The sequence below is a fragment of the Protopterus annectens genome, chromosome 9.part0 (genome assembly GCF_019279795.1).
Source record: "Protopterus annectens isolate FY-2018-M chromosome 9.part0, PAN1.0, whole genome shotgun sequence".
In the NCBI taxonomy this organism is placed as follows: domain Eukaryota; kingdom Metazoa; phylum Chordata; order Ceratodontiformes; family Protopteridae; genus Protopterus; species Protopterus annectens.
This window is the reverse complement of record NC_056743.1, coordinates 1808663991-1808686475: the sequence shown is the minus strand read 5'-3', so window position 1 is coordinate 1808686475 and position 22485 is coordinate 1808663991.

Here is a 22485-nt window from a genome sequence, read left to right as displayed (position 1 = left end):
CATCTGCTTTCACTGTACTTGTGTTTCTACCTACTTCATTTTACTTTTGCATCATCTTAAAATACTCAATTGTATTTATTACTGCTTGGTGTAACTCATTCTAAGCCTTTTGGTTTAAACACTTGGGCTTCGGACCAGTTAGTTGTTTTGCACTGAGAGGGTTTGTGGTCTGCACTGTTGTGGCAGAACAGGTAGCTTACATCCTTTTAGGTTGAGAACTGCTGATTGAGGGCTCAGTGTCTGTTATTCTAAAAGTGTATTAATTCTGGTTTAAGCACTTGGGCTTTCAAGCCAGTTATTTTACATTAAGAGGGTTCGTGGTCTGCACTCTTGTGGGAGGAGAGGCTGGACTCTGCCCTTCTGAGCTGGGAATTTCTGGTTAAAGGCTTATAGTGCATGCATATCTGAACTGTTTCTTACTGAAGTTGGTGCGCCTTGTTTGCTGTGGCATAGACTGGATTCGGGCCTGCTGGATCTAGCTTTGTTTGTGTAACTTGAGCACTAATCCAGACATTCTCTAAAGTATTCAATGGTATTTATTACTGCTTGGTTGTAACTTGATTAAAGTGTAGCTATCATTCTAAGTCTTTTGGATTAAGCACTTGGGCTTCAGACCAGTTGTTTTACATTAGGAAGGTTTGTGGCAAGCACTGTGGTGGCAGGACAGGTAGCTTTCATCCTTCTAAGTTGGGAACTGCTGATTGAGAGCCCAGTGTCCAAGTGTATTAGTTCTGGTTTAGGCACTTGGGCTTCAGGCCAGTTATTTTACATTAAGAAGGTTCGTGGTCTGCACTCTTGTGGGAGAAGAGGCAGGACTCTGCCCTTCTGAGCTGGGAATTTCTGGTTAGAGGTTTATAGTGCCTGAATATTTGAACTGTATCTTACTGAAATTGGTACACCTTGTTTGCTCTAGCATAGACTAGATCCAGGCCTGCTGAATCTAGCTTTGTTTATATGCTTGTTGTTTGTTTGCTTGTTATTTCCCTGGAAGCTAATTCCACCTAATACGCAACTTCTCAGCGCTTCTGTGGATCACTAGTGATATCTGCATTGCTTACTGTACTTATTTCCTTGTTTCACTTGAAAGAAAGTTACTGTTTGTCGTTTTGCATTTAGTTACTTGTAACACATTGCACTCAAGTTACCTGGCACTTGCTCACTAAAGCAATTATATAAGTCAGCACTAAAAATTAAAAGCACTACACCCTCACTCCCCACTGGCCCTTGTTTTCAATTAAGGATTTCCCAATATTATTCTAGCATGTCCAAAGGTCAGTTGTCAATCTCCTCTCCGGTCTAGCTGGTGAATCTGGGAATCTTGAGGCAATGTTATAACTGCCTCATGTACACAGACAACCCTCTCCTCCTCCCACTAACACAAATACTTGCGAGAGATGCAGCTATTTAGCCAAACTGGAGGCTGAGCTCTCTCAACTCAGGACTGGCAAGACCAGACAGGAGGAGAAGGCAACTACACACACCACAAAACCAGCCTCACATAATGCTACCACTCCACTGAATCAAACACATAAACACACAAAGACATACTCAAGGCTCTGAGTAAAATTTACCTAAACAGCAGAGGCCTCCAAAGCAGACACCCAAACAACTGCTACCTCAAGACACCCCACAAGCAACACATAAACCACAAAAGCAGTGTGCAAAGCAGTCACAGCCCTTAAGGCCAAATACAACACCAAACATACTTGTCATAGGTGACTCCATAGTCAGACACACTGACGTCCCACTCACCAGGCTGAACAAGGAGAGGGTCACAGTAAGCTGCCTATCGGGCGATAGAATCCGCCACATAACACAAGCACTCGGGTCACTCCACGGCAAGTACAAATATGACACAGTCATTGTTCATGCTGGTGTGAACGACCTGAGATGTACCTCCCTGGACTACATGAAAAGAGACATAGAGGAGCTCTCTGATTATGTAGCCCAGGCAGGTATGACCCTAACCCTGAGCAGTATCCTTCCTTCACCAAGAATGATGCCACAATACAGAGACAAGATGATCAGCTTTAACAATTGGCTTAATGTCTGGTGTCATTCAAAGGGGATCCAGTGTCTGTCTGCCTGGGATGACATGCTTGACAAGCCACGCTGCTTCGCAAGGGACGGCTTGCACCTGTCACCCTGGGATTCCGGATATTGGCTAAGGCTCTTGCCACCCCCATAGTGCCTTTTTAGGCAAGGCTCAAATTCTAAACCTACCACCCTAGAAAACAAAAATGGGAAGAAACTGAGGGTAATGCTGCTCAATGCCAGAAGTCTAAATCTCAAAATGCACGCACTCGAGGCCCTTCTCAGTATGGAGAACATCGATGTCTGTGCTGTAACTGAAACCTGGTTCAAGGCTCCTGAGAGCACCCGGCACTATTAGGTTTTACCTCATATCATGCGTTCTGGCCCAAAACCCGGACCACACCACAAAAGGAGGGGTGTATCCATATTCATAAAGGATACCCACACCTCCAGGTTGGTGGCAACGCATCAAGCTTGAAACCATCCAGGTACAACTAACCATAGGCAAAACTGCTCTACAAATTGTAGCATGCTACAGGCCACCCTCTCAAACTCAGGAACCCCACACAGCCTTCCTGAAGACACTGGAGGGTATAAATGTATCTCCAAACACCATCATATTGGGTGACTTCAACTACCCGAATATAGACTGGGAACATTACTCAAGCCCTAACTTTCTAGCCCAACGGTTCCTGGAGTTCATAAATTCAAATGCCATGGAACAGCTAGTCACTGTTCCCACGAGAGGAGAAAATATACTAGATCTCATTGTCACAAACATGGGGACAAAATGCTCCACACCGAAGTATATCCCTCATTGGTGAGATCTGATCATAAACTAATCTCACTGGAAATCCACATCCCGCCCCACCCCAAACAAAAGACCATAGTGAAGAACTTCTCTAAAGCAAACTTCACACTACTCAAGACTGGTGTGGTATCCTTCAAGGCCCCTGAGCCAGTGGAAACCACAACCCAAGCTGCGGAAGCCCTTACAAATGCCTTCTATGAACACCTCCAGGACTGCATGGATCAGGCAATCCCAAATAAAACCAAGACTCTTTCCACAAAGGGCAAACGTCCAGTCTGGTGGACCCCAGCCATTAACAAACTTTACAATAAGAGGAGAAAGCTATTACATGATAGAACAAAATCCATAAAAGGGAAGTCACCCTGATCATTATTAGTAAAAAAATACGAGCACTCATAAAATCAACTAAGGCCAATTTTGAGAGAAAAATTGCCATGGATTCAAAGGACAATCATAAGGCCTTTTTCAGCTATGTTAGGGACCTGGGTGGAAACTCCCAGATATGCTCAGAATTAGTCCAAAATGATACAAAAATCACTGAACCCACAGACATTGCCAACATACTGGCAGACAGGTTCAGTGCAAACTTCACCCCCCTCACCCCCTAAAGGAGAGATAACTATCCCAGCCGAGTGTAGCCTCCCGGACATCTCAAATGTGCAGGTGAAAGCTGCTCTCTCTAAAGCTAAAAACACAGCATCAATGGGACCGGATGGTGTCCCCGGCTGTGTGCTACATGAGCTAAATGAGGAATTAAACCCGCACATAAGGCAGCTGTTTAATCTCAGCCTTACCACAGGATACGTGCCCAAGGAGTGGCGTACGGCAACTGTGGTCCCACTCCACAAAGGCGGCGCCTCTACAGACCCTGGTAATTACCGTCCCATAAGCTTAACAAGTCTAGTCTGCAAAGCTATGGAGAGGATCATAATGGAGCTCATAAACAAAGATATAGGGGACTTGCAGACATTGGACCCGACCCAGTTTGGCTTTGTCAAGGGAAGATCATGCCTTTTGAACTTGGTCGACTTCTTCGAAACAGTCACCAAGGCCATTGATGAGGGAAAGGCAGTCCATACAGCCTACCTTGACCTTGCAAAGGCTTTCGACACAATACCCCACTCGGGTATTGTAGAAAAACTTACCAGCTTAAATGTAAACCCATATGTCACAAGATGGGTTGCAAACTGGCTTAAGGACAGAACCCACAGGGTTAGAGTTGCTGGAGCTATGTCAGACTCCAAGCCGGTCACAAGTGGTGTCCCACAGGGCTCGGTCCTTGGCCCCCTATTGTTTGGCATCTACTTCTCAGAAGTACAGGCCAACATGGGAGGACTTTGGCTGACAAAGTTTGCAGACGACTGCAAACTGGGCCATAGTGGAAAGTGCATCGGACACGGATATCCTTCAGAAGGGACTCACGGAAACAGATAGCTGGTGCCAGAGCCATGGCCTGAAGTTAAACGCCAAAAAATGTATAGTCATACCCTTTGGGGAAACAAGGTAACCCTAAGCTACCATATAGGTGGCAATCCACTAAGCACAGAAGAGGTTATCAGGGACCTGGGGACCCAGGTTGACAGTGGCCTTTCTTTTGACACTCACGTTGCTAAAGTGGTTAGAAAGGCCTTCTACATTGCCCACCTGATCATGAAGGGATTCACATCCAGATCTAGTGAGGTCATTGTTCCCCTGTACTCTTCACTTATCAGACCAATGATCGAGTACAATGCCCCATTCGGGATGCATCTCACCCGACATCTGCAGCAATTGGAGAGACCCCAAAAGTTCCTCACCAAAAGGATAAAGGGACTCCAAAATCTGTCATATGCTGCCAGATTGAAGAAACTCCAGCTCTATTCAGTCACATACCGTCTGCTCAGAGGTGACATGTGCCTGACATACAAGGCCATGTCCAACCCGGAATTAATGGACATGCTCCACCTCAAAAAATCCAAATCCACCAAAACCACTAGAGCAAGCGACTTAAACCTTAGCATGAATATAAATAGGACGTGCTGGAGGGATAGATTTATCACTCAGAGACTCCCTATGCTGTGGAATAGAATCCCGGTCCATGTGAGGCAGAGCACCTCGCTGACTCTGTTCAAGAGAAATCTAGACCTGTGGATCGGAGATCGTAGGTTTACCCCAGGAATCATCTCTGTGTCACTGCTGGACAGAGGCACAACAAACTAATGGGCACAGTATTTTTTCATATAAGGGGTGGCGTAAGCCACAAAAATTTGGGCTAGGCTTATAAATGCCTTAGGGCAGATAGCCTAGTATAAACCTATGAACCTATGAGAGAAATGGAGGAGAAAACAAATATCAAGAATACAGAATGCATGCAGGATTCTGAAGAAATGTTTCAAGGAAATCTGTTTGATGGCGATGAATCATCAAATGATGGATGTACAATTACAATCCTTCAGTTGGGAGGGTTGCAGGATGATTTACTTAAAGAAATGGTGATGCAGAGTGAGCCAGAAAATGAAGGAGACATTTCCTAGAGGGGACAATATGGAGAAAATACAAAAGGAGGATGCATAGATAATTTTGAAGAACAGTGGTGAGATGGAAAAGAAAACATGCAGAAAAAGCAAAACAGGGCAAAAGGGGAGCAGCAGAAAAGGCAGAAGAAAATGAAAAAATGGAACTACATAGTAAGGATTCAAAGGGCTCCTTTGGGTGTAACAGCATGTGACGTAAGAGCATTTATTCTTATTAACAAAGAGACTTTTTCAATGGAAAATTTTCTTGGGGAAAATGATAAAAACAAAGACTGTAACCCATGGAATCTTTATATATATGTGTATGTGTGTGTGTGTGTGTGTGTGTGTGTGTGTGTGTGTGTGTGTGTGTGTGTGTGTATATACATTTAACAGAAAAAAAAAAAAAAGAAATTTCATGCAGAATTTTGAACAGAGGTGGACAGAGAGAATTTTTAAACTGTAAAAACTGTAAAAACTGTAAAAGGGCATTAGGAGGGTGGCCTAATGGTTAAGGTGTTTGCCTTGCAAACACAAGGTGCAGGGTTTGAGTCTCACAAGGGATAACTAGCTAGGCTTAAAATGGCTCACAAGGGCAGTTAGCCTAGTACTAATCTATGAACCTAATATTGTGCTAAAAATAGAAAGTGAATATATATATAGATATAGATATATATCAAGCATGATAAATCTGGATGGGAATAGGGGTGTTATAAAATACTGGGGGCAACCAAAACATGTTTTTTTTGTGGAAAAGAAGGACATCTGATAAGTAACTGTGATAAAAAATGTTATATCTGTGGGGAACTGGGGCATGATGCAAAAAATGTGAATTGAAATATTATAAATGTAAAAAAATGGGCATTTATGGCTGGATTGCAAAAATGAAAATAACTGCATGGAAAAAAGAGAAAAAAATTAAGAAAGAGAAGAAATTTTAGAAGTAGTAGAAATAGAAGAAAAATAATAAAGAAGACATAGTAGAAGGTTCTGATATAAGTGATGAAGAAGACAAACTGTGAGACAGTAAAAGAAAAAAAAAGAATTCTACTGGTAAAAGACAGAAAAAGAAAATGTAAAGGGATAAGTACAAAAAAAAGAAAGTAAATGGATGAAAAAGTATATATATAGCTAATGATTAGTGTTTGGTATAATGGCAAAAACAATGAGGCAATCCCAAACAAAAGGCAAAAATTAAACCATGTTCCACAACAAGGCAGTCCTTTATTAAAAATCCACAATGCAAAATAAATGCTAAAGGACCTCAGACTAAGTGCTTTCACCTGTTCTTATTCAGGCATCATCAGAGTCATGCAGGTACTAACATTATTCACTTTTAAATAAGAAGTTTGTGCTGACATCATATCCTGTGTGTAATGCTGGTTAACATGAACTAAAATACAAATGTTAAAATGCATATTTAAAACTGCATTGTAAAGAAGCCGAGATAGTATAATGGCTAGAGTCTTGGCTCCACATGCAGACATCCACAGTTCAAGGCCCAGCAGGCGTCCACAGTTCAAGCCCTACATTTGGTATAATGGCTAATATGTTTGACTCACAAACACAAGGTACAGTATTTGATTCTCACCTTTGGGAGGGAAATTGGATAGGTTTGGAGTGGCCTTTTAAGAAATCTAGCCCAGTAGTTAGGTATGAACTTAAGAAACCACAAATCTAAGGAAAAGGGAAAATGAAAAATGTAAAGTGTTTTCTGTAAATCTGAATAGTATTAAGAACACAGTATCAATAACAGGAATTTTGGAGTGGTGTAATACATATGATGTAGATGTAATTATATTAGAAGACACAAGATTTTTAGCAAATGAAGAAAGATTACAAATAGAGAAACGATGGGGAGGAAAAATAATCTGGAATTTGGGAAATAAGATGTTCTGGTATAGTCATATTAACCACTGCAGATTTAAAATTAAAAGAACAAGTATATATAATTATAATATATATGCTTATACTAATTGTAAAGACAGGGAAAGCTTATTTCATCATATTTTAGACTATGTAGTGATAAATATGAATATTGTAATAAAAGGAGACTTTAATTGTGATTTAAGAGGCAAGTGTAAAAAGAAAGGAAATGATATAAGAAAAATGTTAGAAGCTATAAGATGTGGTAAGAGGACAAAAATGCATGGACTTACAAAAGGGGTGTGTATAGAACTGAAATTGGTTATTTTATAGTATCAGAAAGTTCAGTTATATGAGAAGGGGAGGTAGTTGAAACAGGATTTTCTGATCATCTTGCTTCATGACTAGAGATAAAGAAAACAAGGAATATATAAAATATGCAAAGGAATAAATGAGAAAGAATGGAGTGAAGAAGGAAAGAGATTAGTAATATAGTTATGGAAACATCATATTACTATGACTACATTTTATAAAAGAAAAAAATATATTTATAGTGGCAACATGATGTGGGAAAAGTAGAGAAAGAAAAATATAAAATAACATATATAACAATGTCTTGGAATATTTAGAACATAATGATAGAAAGTACTTTGACAAAGAAAACAAATACTATGAAAGAAATCAAGAAAAAGTACAAGAATTGTTATATAAGTCAAGATATTTTTACAAGGAAAAAGAAAAGAAGTATTGAGTTACTCAAGCAGATTAGTAAAGGAAGCTAGTAAAGTAATGAGAAAATAAAAAATGCAAAAGAAGAAACAGAAAGAATTCAGGAAATGATTAGGAATAGTGTAGTACAATATATGCAAGCAATGTTTAAAGAAAATAAGAAGGCATGAAAAAACATGGAAAGTAAAAAGTTAACAGAAAAAGATAATAAAGAGTTGGAAAAGGATATTTCTTTAAATAAGCTAGATAAAGTATTAGGACAAGTAAATATAGATTTGGCTGCAGGACCAGATGGAATAGGGTCTGACATGTATAAAAAGTTAAGGGATTGGCAAAAAAAATTAAAAAAATTAAAGCTCTGAATGAATGGTTAAATGAAGGCTTTATGTATAAAAATTATGTAGTGGAATACTTAAATTTAGATGGAGGAAGGAAAACAGAAGACAATTAAAAACTGGAGAATGATAGTATTGAATGATAATTATAAGATCTTTATGAAAATAATACAAAACTGATTTGAAAGTAAAATGGAAAATATTATGGAAGATATTATATAGTATAAAGGGGAAGGTTTGTCAAGAATTATTAGTGATAGAGAAATTGTGGACGATACTATGAATAGAAAAAAACAAGCAAATATTCATAATAGGAGACCTTAATAAGACATTTGATACAACTAACACAAACTTTTATGGGTAAGAATGAAAGAATATAATACAAGTGACAAAGTTAGGAAATCATGTATGTCAGTGTGGCTCTATATCATTTAATCGAAATACGTATTAATTGAATACATATTCATTGAACACTAATCAGCAAAACTCATTTCAGTGAACCCTGGACTTTTTCCAGGGTTAGGAAGCACTGGGCCATCACCGCAACTTTTCACTTTTCCCCACTGTAGTTTGATCTCAGAGCTGGTATATATAGTTGGGGGATGTGGACGGTGCAGCCCCCCCCCCCCCACTTGGATGGATTTGATTTAGCACAGTGTCTGTTCCAGAGTGCTAGTAAAATAAGATGACTGTTATGGAAAAAGGAGTGATGGTCTAACAGGGATGACAATTTAGTATGGTTGTAAAGGAAATTATGAATATGTGCAAATATATCTGTATATCTATATATGTGTACATTTGTAAATATGTTATAAGTAAGAGTTCTTTTGTATATAAATGAATGACCTCTTACTTTTTTGAAAGGTGCCATAGGATCATTTACATCCACCTGAGCTACCACTATGTCAGACAGATAGGGCCTTGGTTTAATGATGCATCCAAAGAATGACACACTCAGGAGTACAGCAGCCCCCTTATGCTGCACTGCAATGTCAGTAATTAGTTTAACTGGCATGGGAATAGAACCCACAGCCTTCTGTACCAAAGGTGAATTGCACAACTAACACTGCTAGCCAGACAGCAGCAAAGTGAAATGCATTACCGTGGTCATTATTTATACATTCATTTGATCACAATCAGACATCTACAGTGCAGAGAATCATTAATATAGTTGCAATTCATGGATACATCTGTGTTTGTATGTAATGGTGGATCGCTGTCAGTTGCATTGTATTATGCATGTATTTTATCACAATCAGACATCTGATTTATACAGATACCATGATTCCATTTGCCGAATGCACAGAATTTTAGCCATATGTCAGACCATGACTGTTTTTTATTCCACTCATATATCAATGAAGCTTTTCCTATATTTTGTATGTAGTTACTTTTCACATGATTTTAGAGACATGCCTACTTTGACTTTACCTCTCCACCCTGTGAAAGCATATTGTAAGACAACTATGTCTGATATCCCATATATGAACAAACTTGGCTTTTTTGTAATACTGATTAATTAAATCTACTACAGATTCCTGTCTATCTGGGATATTCAGTTTATGACAATAACATAAAATGTGAATTCAAACAAAACAGTTTCTGCAAAAGAAAATCATTTGAACCTGGGAATTTACAGCTGAATATTTTCTTTTCTCTTGGCAAAACTACTGCTTTAAAAATATGGTATGTCACTATGCCTCTCAGCGTAGTCTAAAGTTTTTGTGTATCCAAACTCACAAATTAATAATCCTTTATGAAAGGTGTTTTATATATGCTTTGTTCAGAATGTTCCAATAAAAATCTAGTGTATAACATGTAATCCACATTTTCATAGGAGCAAAAGCAGTCTGTAAAATTACATTTCAACAAGAAATCAAAATACTCTCCATTTTGTCCTCAATGGATAAGAAAGTGTCTTGTAATATCTATGGCCCATTAGATAACACAAAAATAACTTTCCCCATTACTTCATCTTACAGGACAGACAAAAATGTTGATTTGTGGTTTAATACTTATAAATATATATATATATATATATATATATATATATATATATATGTTTACATACTGCATATGCATGTTTCTGAATAACTAATGTATTTTTAAAACAATCAGAAACACAACAACCCACGCAGTGACACTCGCTGGGTCCAATAAAGGCAGATAGTTCACCAGTTAACACTGAATAGAAATAAAAATAAAATAAAATTGAATTGAATTAACCATGTCACAGTAACAAAGCCCTCCTTTTGAGGGCAGGAACTAGTGAAATGCATTTGTTTAAACCTGGTGGAGTACCAGCATATAAATTCAGTTGCCACATCAATTCTTTATACTCAATGGAAGTCTGGGAGACTATGTACACAGTTTTTATCTGTAAATGTTTTAGAATGCAGTGTGTGTATGTTACTCTTGGTGCAGTTTTTTAGACTATGCCTTTAAACGTGAGTGAAGTAAATATTAAATGACTGTCAATTAAACTATTAGAGAGTATAAAAGGGAAGAGCAGTCAAACAGTAGTTATTCTGAAGAAGTTCCCGTGTGAGGAATGAAAGCGCTTAATCTGTGGTTTTGAACCTGTGATTTTGGTGTTTGTACTGGAATAAACTACTTTGTTTTTAACCAGAAGACTACAGTGTGTTAACTGGTGAACTGTCTGCTTTTATTGGACTCAGCAAGTGTTAATGAGTGGGTTGTTGTGTTTCTTAGTGCTTTCGTTGCTCAACCCCCCCCCTTTTTATTTTGAAAACAATGCCAACAATCCTGTGTACAAACAACCTTGTAATTAAATTCTATGTTCAAATCCACAGAAGGGCATACATTTTTGCAAGTTTCTGCATGGTCTCACATACATCATTTAAACATTCCAAAAGTTCACAGTTCACTGTGTATGGCTGGAGTGTGCATGCATGTGTATCTCACATCTAATTAAAAATGCATAGATCTGCAAATATCTTTTACAGAAAACCAAACAGAAAATACACTGATCGTGCAGAAAATGCCTGTCATTAAAACAAAGCAAGACACACTGATACTGAATTACACATTAGCACTAACCATTTTTACCTCACTGTTTATTTTCTATCAAAGAAAAATTACATTTGATATAAAACAACTTCTAAAAGATTGCAAGTCTAAAAATCTGTAAATAGACAAAAAGAAACCAGGCAATTTTAAATATGGAAACATTAACTGCCAGTAAGATGCAACATGCATTACATCTTGGATTTTGAATCATAGCAAAAGCATTTCTGAAAACTCTAAAATTGTCATACTACAAGTCATTCATTTATAGCCAACATCTAGAACTAATTGGCATTCAAACAAAACTGTCATTAAATATTTTTCCATACTGTGTGATTGTGTGAAAACCTGCAAACAATGATTTGTTAATTTGTTACATTAACGATTTTTTAATAAAAACAAATATTAAGAAAGGACATATTTAAATAAAGGTTGCTCCCCATTTAAAATATACATTTCTCTAGATTTAAGCAGCCATTAATGCCTCTGCCAGAAGTCTGAATTTACAGCATATAAAATGTTTCTTGCTCTCTTGTCAAAGATCAACAAGTATGTCTTATACATAACACACAAGCTAAAAGTTGTAGATTTCAGTGCTTATTAGCAATTTGAAGAATAATTATCTTGCGTAACACCTCAAAGTAATGTCAATTTAAAGTAATCTTGTGGTGTCAGAAAACTTAATGGCTTGATTTAGTACAATGTTCAGACTTTTATCAGTCACAGTCAAATGACACAACTTCTCATGAGAACTGATTTTGTTTTTCAGTAAAGAAAATGTTCAGAATTTATGAATACTGATAAAATTGCTGCATAATGTTTGGACTTTACATACCTTCAGAGACGCTGAAAACACAGTAAAGTCATTTCAGCTTTTGTGTGCCTCTCTTCGACAACTACAAACAACAAAGACCATTTGATGACACTGCTTTAAGAGTTTTAACCAGATATTTACCAGTTTGTAGGAAAACACTGTATTGTTGTTGTCTATCTGTTTCACTTGGTAACACCCTGTCTATATGACAGTTAAAAGTTATTTTGTGCATATTTTTCTCTATTAAAAAAAGTTTCTGCCATGTACATATCACAAATTGCTGAAACTGCACTAACCCAGATAGCTGGCATTAATGTCTTCTAACCCTGATAAGTATTAATTTATTAGCTTCTAGTTCATAGATTAGTACTAAGCTAACTGCTTGCCCCATGTAAGAAGCAAACACTGCACCTTGTGTTTGTAAGGTAAACACCTTAACCATTTTACCAAATCCCATTTAAAACCTTTTCAGTCATTGCAGGTATGCAGTCAGAAAAAATAAAGTTTGCCTACAGTCCATGAATTTGGCAGAATAAGAAAATGATGAAGTTGATACACTAACTTCAGTTTTCTTCCTCTGATAAGACAAATACTATCATGTGTTAAAATTAGCTTATCTTCTACAAATTCTCAGCCAAAACTTCCAAAGGTGTATTCGGAAAGGCTAATAAGGAATATGTTGGATCCTTTCCCCTTCCCTATTGCCACAGGTCTCTACCCCTCCACCTGCCATGCTGCTTCATAAATTTTACTGTCAGATGAGATAACATGCTAGGTTGTTTTATGCAAGGCTAACTCTTGCAAGTTTATGTCTTCATACCTTTGTGATATCTACAGGAAATTCACTGGCACATAAAATCATGTTGTAACAATAATTTATGAAGTCCAGAATAGATTAGCAGCTAGTAAGACTACACAAAGGCAATGAAAGAAAGTATTTTTAGCTCAGCTGGTATCTACTGGAATATCCTTTCCAATCATAGTTCATATTCTTAAGCTGACAGCAATATGCAGTCTTCAGTTAGCACAAACTGGCATATTTCCCTTTACACAGCACTTGTTTTATTAAAGGTTGCAAGCACAATGGTAGTCTGTCTAAATACACTCATTTGACAATGTCTTTTGTTCACAATGCGACTTTTACATACAAAATTCAAGTATTATCTCATCTCAGTCTTGAAATAAGCACAGCTATTTCTTTCAGGCTACCTTATTTTCTCACAGAATACACATATATTTCTAGCCTTGCTCAGAAGCAATGCCCAAAATACAGAAATCCAATGCCTAAAATACAGAAATTAATTTGTCACCTATATTTTAGTATTCATTCTGTTAAGACATATGTGGCAGGTCAGTGAAGATGAGTTCATTCAATATCACTGGCAAGATCTACAAATAGGACCCATGAGGCTCCCTCTTGGTCTTACCATACAAATATTGTCAAATAAGGCAAATATTAGTGTTGTACATTTTGTCAAGGCATGTTGCTTCTTTCTGAACAGTTATTGGCTATTATTTGTTCTTTTAATTTATTGCCTCTCATACTGTCAAAAAGTTTGGACAGATGGAAACTGGCCTGTTGCAGATAACACTGCCTATTGGCTGGGTGCTCCTAGGTGGCATATCTGCACATCGTTATGAAGAATGCATAATGTTTTGGTAGCCAAAGCAAATTTAGGTCACACAGTAAGCTACATTCAGTTCAAGGCCTTAATGAAAACTTTTATTGCCTGTGGATTATATGACACACTACCTTTATAACAAGGACTTCTTAATGATAGGGTACCCAATCACATATGTGTGTGTGATATCTCCTCTACTAAGGAAAAAATATCTCTGTACAATAAATTATTTACAATGAATTACACAACTTGATATACTATTGTACTTAGAAAAGCTCAGCACCTCATCTAAGTTTGGCAGATGTTCCCCGATGTGGCCCCAGTAACTATGCTATCATCAGAGAAAACTGCAACATGAAGCACATATTATAAGAAAAATTGTATTTCCCTTTAAAATATAACAGGTGCAGACAGCACTCCAAATCATAAATGGTTGTAAGCAAGTACTCCATTATAAAGATTTTTTGAGTCACGTATTTCATCAATTAATCATTAAAAGCATTTATTTGTATGTTTATTTTACATTTATTAACCAGATAAGTAGCCCAGTCAGTTGACTATTTTCTCTCTCAACCTGGGCTTGAAGGACCAGTACAGTAGAATTTCATATGCTGGTACATTTCAAACTCGATAAAGTTTTCCTGTGCTAAGAGTCTTAGATTAACCTTTTCCTATAAAGAACATTCTGGTATTTAGCTTTCCTTTTGCTTCTTTGTGGAAGGAATGGGTTGATTATGCTTTCCAGATATGGAACAAATGGGATCTGGGGTACTCACCAACTCATGTAAGTGTCTCTAGGTCTAGAAGAGGAATGAATGGATCAATGAGGAAAGGCAAGGGAGCCACTGGGAGTTCAACAGAGCAGGGAAAAAATAGACTTGCCATTACATAGCTGTTCTTTTAAGTAGCCATATCACCAACCATTAACGAGTTGCGACCAGAAAGAAGGCATTACACTTTTTGCTCAAAAAAGAGCCATCTTGGTGGTCCCACAACCCACTAAGCATCAGGCTTTGACTCCAGGTTCTTTCCATTTCCAAAAAAATAACAAAGGACCTGAGGCCTGTATCAATATCCTGTTACCAACTTTACAACTAGAAATATGAGTTGCCAGTCAATATATGAATAAATAATAAAATAAAACATTTCAGAGATAATCTGCAAATCTTTATTCCTGCAAGACCTTAATATCATTTCAGTTTATTTCAGCATTTATCCCTGCATATACCTTTCAAGTGGTGGACTTTGTTGCACTAGGACAAGGGGGCACCTTCATAGCATCCTAGAATCTAAGGAACTTTAGTGGCAACTATTACTAAATCTCTTTTTTTAGAGGATGTACTAGATGGAGGAAAAATCATATGCCAGTATTTGTAGGGAGGGAGGTCATCAGTCATAATCCATAATGTTAGAGTCTGGCTAACTATAAGGGATTGTTCATGAGGTGTATTCAAGTCGTTCCTTAAGTATATTTTGGGAAGCTTTCCAACTAGCTACACTACTTCCCTTAAAATTTTATACACATTTCATCAGGCCCATACAACTGACTACACCACAGATCTCTGATCTGTAATAGTGGAATTAGAAGACTCAAAAATAGAAAAGCAGTAATAGTCAACATTAGTCAAGGTTTTATAAGTCTTCCATCAACTGGGCAACTTATACTTCCTCAAACACATATGCTTAGAGATTTCAGGCCTTCAAAAATACCAAGTCCCTGGACCAGTTAGTCCACATATCAATCAAAGGAGATAAAATTCAGCACTTGGTCCTTACCGATAATGAGTATCTCTGCTCCCCACCTACTGTAACCTCTTTCCTCATCAGATCAGACCACGGTTCAGTCACATTCATGTTAAGAATAAAGCCAGAAGCATCCTCCAATACCTCAGTATTTAAAGACTACACAAAGATTAATCTGCTAAAATTGAATGATGACTTGCCTAAATTCCATACTAAATTCAAAAATAACCCCCTATGGTCGTACCCTAATGTATAGTCTTTATAATAAAAGGAACAATTCATTCAAATAAAAAAATAACTAACTCTCAAGAAGCCACACATGTTCTTGCTAAACTAAATAAGGAACTCTAAAACTAGATAAAACAAAGTCAGATGAGAACTTCTAAGACAGCTGCACACTAAGTAATAGCTTAATTCCAATTCCCCAGTGTGAAAACAGAAACTTAGAAAAGAGAGCCAGTGAATTTGTCTTTTTGCATAAATTTCAATAACTGCTAGTAAGTGCACTGCCTGGAAGTCAGCCAAAAGGAAATTCAGAGAACCTGAAAGAAATCAATCACAAACGTTGAGGACAGAACACTGACTGAGAATAATTCTGCAGCTGTTCAGCAAAACACAATGCAAGCTCCAGCTCTGGTGCAAGACATACTCCTCAGTATGGAGAACATCGATGTCTGCACTGTAACCGAGACCTGGTTCACGGCTCCTGAGAGCACCCCAGCACTACCAGGCTTTACCTCGTATCATACTTTTCGGCCCCAAAACCTGGGCTGAACCACAAAGGGAGGGGGAGTGTCCATATTCATCAAGGATACCCACACCTCTAGGTTACTGGCAACTCATGAAGCATCGGAGACCATCCAGGTGCAGCTAACTGTAGGCAAAACTGCTATACAACTGGTTGCATGTTACAGACCACCCTCCCAATCTCAAGAACCCCACTCAGCCTTCCTGAAGACATTGGAAGATATGAATGTCTCACCAAATACCATCATATTGGGAGACTTCAACTACCCTAACATAGACTGGGTGCACTATTCTAGCCCTAACACCCTAGCCCAAAGGTTCCTGGAATTCATAAACTCCAATGCAATGGAACAGCTAGTCACCTCCCCCACAAGGGGGGGTAATATACTAGACCTGATCATCACAAACATGGGGACAAAATGCTCCACACCGGAATTATTGCCCTCACTGGTGAGATCTGACCACAAACTAATCACCCAGGATATACATTTACCACCTCCACCCCCAGCACAAAAGACTACAGTGAGAAACTTCTCAAAAGCCGACTTTACACTTCTCAAGACTGAGATGGTATCATTTAAGCCCTCAGGGCCAATGGAAACCACATTCCACAATGCTGAATCCTACACAAATGCTTTCTACGGACATCTCCAAGAATGCATGGATCATGCAATCCCAAATAAAACCAAGACCCTCTCCACCAAAGGAAAGCATCCTGTCTGGTGGACCCCAGCCATAAACAAATTGTATAACAAAGAAGGAAGCTACTGCAAGACAGAGCAAAATCCCATAAAGGGAAGGCATCTCTGATCAGCACTAGTAGAAAGCTACGTTCTCTCATAAAAATATCCAAGGCCAACTTTGAGAGAAAAATCACCAAGGACACTAAAGATAACCACAAGGCATTCTTCAGTTATGTTAGAAACCTGGGCGGAAACACTCAGATATGCTCAGAGTTAGTACACAACGACAAAAAATTTACCGAACCCACAGATATTGCCAACATTCTGGCAGACAGGTTCAGTGCAAATTTCTCCCCTCCCTCACCTCCAAAAGGAGAAATACTCATCCTAGCTGAATGTAACCTCCCTGTCATCTCTGATGTCCAGGTAAGAACCGCCCTCAACAAAGCAAAAAACACAGCATCTATGGGACCTGATGGTATCCCCGGCTGATATGTGAACTCCAAGAGGAGCTAAACCCGCATATAAAAATGTTATTTAACCTTAGCCTTACTACAGGATATGTACCTGAACACTGTCGTACAGCAACAGTGGTACCACTCCACAAGGGAGGCTCCACTACAGACCCTGGGAACTACCGCCCCATAAGCTTGACCAGCCTGGTTTGCAAAGCTATGGAAAGAATTATTATGGAACTCATAAACAACGACATTGGGGACCTACAGACACTTGATCTCACCCAGTTTGGCTTTGTAAAAGGCAGATCCTGCCTTTTGAACCTGGTTGACTTTTTCAAAACAGTCACTAGAGCCATTGATGAGGGCAAGGCAGTCCATACAGCCTACCTGGACTTGGCTAAAGCCTTCGACACAATACCCCACTCGGGGATCATAGAAAAGCTAAACAGCTTAAGAGTAAATCCATATGTCACAAGATGGGTTGCAAACTGGCTAAAGAACAGAACCCATAAAGTCAAGATTGCGGGAGCCATGTCAGACTCAAAGCCAGTCACAAGTGGTGTCCCACAGGGCTCTGTCCTGGGATCCCTCTTGTTCGGCATTTACTTCTCAGATGTGAAAGCAAGCATGGGAGGGTTGTGGCTGACAAAGTTTGCAGATGACTGCAAACTAGGCGCCATAGTCGATACACCAGCTGACACATACATCCTACAGAAAGGCCTCACCGAAATGGACAACTGGTGCCGGAATCACGGCCTTAAACTGAATGCCAAGAAATGTATAGTCATCCCCTTTGGGAAAAACAAAATACCCACAAATTATCACATAGACAGTAACCCACTGAGTACCAAAAAAGTAATCAGAGACCTGGGGACCCAAGTTGACAGCGACCTCTCATTTGACACCCACATTGCCAAAGTGGTTAGAAAGACTTTCTACCTTGCTCACCTTATCATGAAGGGGTTCACATCCAGATCAAAGGAGGTCATCGTGCCCCTGTACTCCTCCCTTATCAGGCCCATGATTGAGTACAATGCCCCATTTGGTATGTACCTCACCCGGCACTTACAACAGTTGGAGAGACCCCAGAAGTACCTCACCAAGAGGATCAAGGGTTTCCAACATATGTCATATGCTGCCAGGCTAAAGAAACTCCAGCTCTATTCAGTAGCCTACCACCTGCTCAGAGGTGATCTGTGCCTGATATACAAGGCCATGTCCAACCAGGAATTGATGGACATGCTCCACCTCAAAAAAATCAAAATCCATAAGAACCATGAGAGCCAAAGATTTAAACCTCAGTACAAGCATGAATAGAACATGCTGGAGGGACAGATTCATAACTCAGAGGCTTCCCATACTCTGGAACAAAATCCCAGTCCATGTTAGGCAGAGCCCCTCACTGACTCTCTTCAAGAGAAATCTTGACGAGTGGATGGGAGATCGTAGGTTTACCCCGGGGGTCACCCCTGTATCGCTACTTAACAGAGGCACAGTAAACTAATTTTAATAAGTAAGGGGGTCTTCAATGTGTCACTACTAGATAAAGGCACAGTATTCTAAATTTATTCTATACACCTTAGCACCACTACATGGGGTGGCGAAAGCCACATCTCTAGGGCTAGGCTTGCAAATGCCTCAGGGCAGATAGCCTAGTACTAAACTATGAAACTATGACTTCCTGTAACCTAGAGGAAAAAAATAAGTCAAATGTACTCAGAGCCGATTAAAATATAACCATGACTGAGTATATACACTCAAATAACAAAAGGCTGGAAAAATCAGATGAGGTGATATAACTAAAAAATCAGAGGTCAAAATGAAGAAAAGGCTGGTTGGGTATGAAACTGCTCAAGAAAAGATGTTTCAAAAAATAATAGAGTTAGAGGACAGAGCAAATAGGCAAAACTTGAGATTTTCTGCTGTACCACAGAACCTGGAAGGAACAGACTGTATTCATTTTATGAAAGTACAAATAAGTAACTGGACTGGTATTCCACAACAAAAGTTGTTAACTGAAAGGGCACATCATGTTTATGCTCCAAACATAGCCATGAGAAAGCAACCTAGACCTTTAATAGTAAAGATGCAATCCTACCAGCAGAAACAGTTGATTCTGACGAAACTATGGCAGAAGAACAAAGTACTAAAAGTAGGAGACATTAGTGTGTTTGTGGAAAATAATTGCTCACTGTACACCAGGCATAAGAAGAATAAATGTATTCCAGTAATCAAGGAATATCAAGAAGCAGGCATGAGATTCAAACTGCTGTATCCAGCCATTTTCAGAATACTCTTTCCTGGATAGTCAAATAATTTTTTGATGCAGAACGTGCAGGAAATACAAAAGTTTGTCCAACAAAAAGTGAGTTATCAAACAGAAAGAGATTCTGCTTCTTATTCTACTGGTAATAAAGCCCATGGAGAGGTTGTGTCAGTGAAACCTTTTCCAATGCTTCAAAGGAAAATGTTTGAGAGACAGAAAAAAAAGCATAAGAGTTGACTAGAAGTACCAGGGAGTAAACTGAAATGAAGCAGAGACCGGATTTGAGAGATGGAGATAACAGGAAGAAAACCAGCAACTTAGAAATTGACAAATAAATCTAGGATTATAATGCATTAATTATATTTGTAAAACATGAGAGAACAAGAAAACCTGGAAATATTGGACATCTTTGACTTGGGTCTATATCACATTGTCGAACTTGTGTAAGTTCGAACAATGTAATATTGAACCCAAAAGTCCAAAAGGTGACATTCCTTCCTTTTGAAAACAAGGTATTATTTGAATGACAGTGTCTATGAATGAGTCAGCAGTCCCAAGTACTGTTTTTGTTCACCCATTTATGCTTAGCATCCTCATATCATTTTTGGGGCACAAAGCACCAGAGCAAGAGAAAGATACTAAGGCTTGAAGGACTGTCCTTGCAGTCAGCTCCAGATAGAGAGAATGATGAGATAGTTGATGGAAGTAAAGGGATAGACTTTTTTGTTTGTCCGGGTCAAAAAATCTGTCTTCCAGTCTCTATTCAAAGCTACCACACAAAGAGGGTGAGGAGGGTACTAGACTGGACTTTTTTTTTTTCACATACAGGCCCTAGGCATCTTCTATCACATATTATCAATGATGGAAATGATGAAAAAGCTCTTCTCTTCCTTGAGCCAGAATTAGGCAGTCTAAAAAATAAGGATAGATCTGTATTCCTTTTAGCCTGAAGAAAGCTATCACTGGAGCAAAAGAAAATTCTAGAAAAAACTTGCAGCACCAGCACTTACAATACTGCTTCTGCATCATGCCATAAAAAGACTGAGGATATGACGCCGCGTACGGTCATGGTACCCTCTGGTCCTGGCCGCGCAGTCAAATCACTCTGCGCGATCCTTTATCTTTCGCCTTTTGCGACCAAGGAGCTAATACACTACCCAAGTGTGTTAGATGCAGCAATGTGAGATGACGAACATCTGCACAATAACGAACACACAGAACAGCGATTCTTTTCCCAGGGAAAAAAATTGCTGTTCCCTAACAAAAAAAAAAAAAAAAAACCCATAAAACCTTAAACTAAAACTAAAGTGGGGGGGTGCAAAGCCCCCCCCACACCCCCTACTTAAATATACCAACTCTGAGGTTGCACTACAGTGGAGGAAATAGCAAAGCCCCGAAAATGGCCCACCAATTTTTTTCCCTGGGAAAAAAATCGATGTGCCGTGGCTTTGCTATTTTTGCGTTTCAGACTTTTGGGTTCGATATTACATTGTTCGAACCTATACAGGTTCGATGATGTGATATAGATCCCTTTGACTTTGTTAAACTTGTAGGGGACTCCAAAGCATATGCCCTACTTCATGTCATTAATGTTTAGAAGAACATTTAGGAGGGGAAAGAAGGAAAGAGTTAACTGTAAATAACTGTAAGTGAAACTAAATTTTGTTCTTAACACTAGTATTTTTATATTGCATAACATAACCTGCATGCTATAAAGTAAAGCTTTCTCTGTTATTTTTTTCTGACAAACATCTTTATTAAATTTTCACATATGACATAAGCAATCTTACATTTACGTAAATGAAAAAAAAAACATCATTGAAACAACTGTAGTTGCAAACATTATACATCATTTATAGTCTATCCAGTCATTGTCAGTTAAGCATTATATGGCTCATTCAAATCCTGCCTCTTAAACCTCATTCCTGCTCTGCATATATTGTTCCCACAATTCACATTTTTTCCTATGTAGTTTGCTCCCTCCCTTTTCTAAAGATCCCAATTCCAGTTATTTCTGTTACTATATTCACTGCTTCTAGTAAAGTTGGTCTAGACTTTGATTTCCATTTTCTAGTATATTTTTTGGCAGCCACCATAATTAGAATCAACAAGGCTTTACTTTGTCTAGGCACTTATTTGAACTGTTAATAGCAGCAGTCTGCATTTAAAGTGGAACAGCCTTACAAGACTTCCTGCAAATATATAGAGCTGAGTATATTTCTCTGTATTATTGAGCTAAATTGTTGCTTAGATATCTGTTGTCTTAGTGTTCTGCAAATATACAGATATCAGTATATATTTTTTGAGTTTTATAATTTGCACTCTGATTCCTCACATCTCTGTTGAACCTTTCTTCCCCACCCCCCTACCTGTTCTGGTAGTAGTTTAAATTTGGTGGCTTTTGCAGTGCCCGCCCCACTGTAGATTTGATCTAGGACACTCCCCCAGTCCCATCTCTTTACCGCATTCTACCTAATAAACCCTTTCTGCACTTGTTTTTAGTCCTTTTTAATTTAATTACATTTTTTCAAACTGTGTGTGGACTAATATTGCTACATACTCAAGTGTGCCAGCTTGCACTGCATGTGAATTGTTTTTACTACTGTTTTTGCTACTTTTCTGAAAAAAAAATTGTAAGCCTGTTTCCTACCTTTCCTGTAATTAGTGTTCCAGATACAGATTTGCTGTATCCAGGGCTATTTGTAAGCTTCTGAACCCCCAAGCCTTTCTGTGTTGGAGGGAAGCCTTGTAGCTTATCAGTGGGAGTGGTAAGCACTAGGTAACCTGTCTACCACATAAGGAGTGGTTCTGGCCCAGAATTTGTAGTTATTGGCTGTTTGGGTGGTCTTCCATCTCTC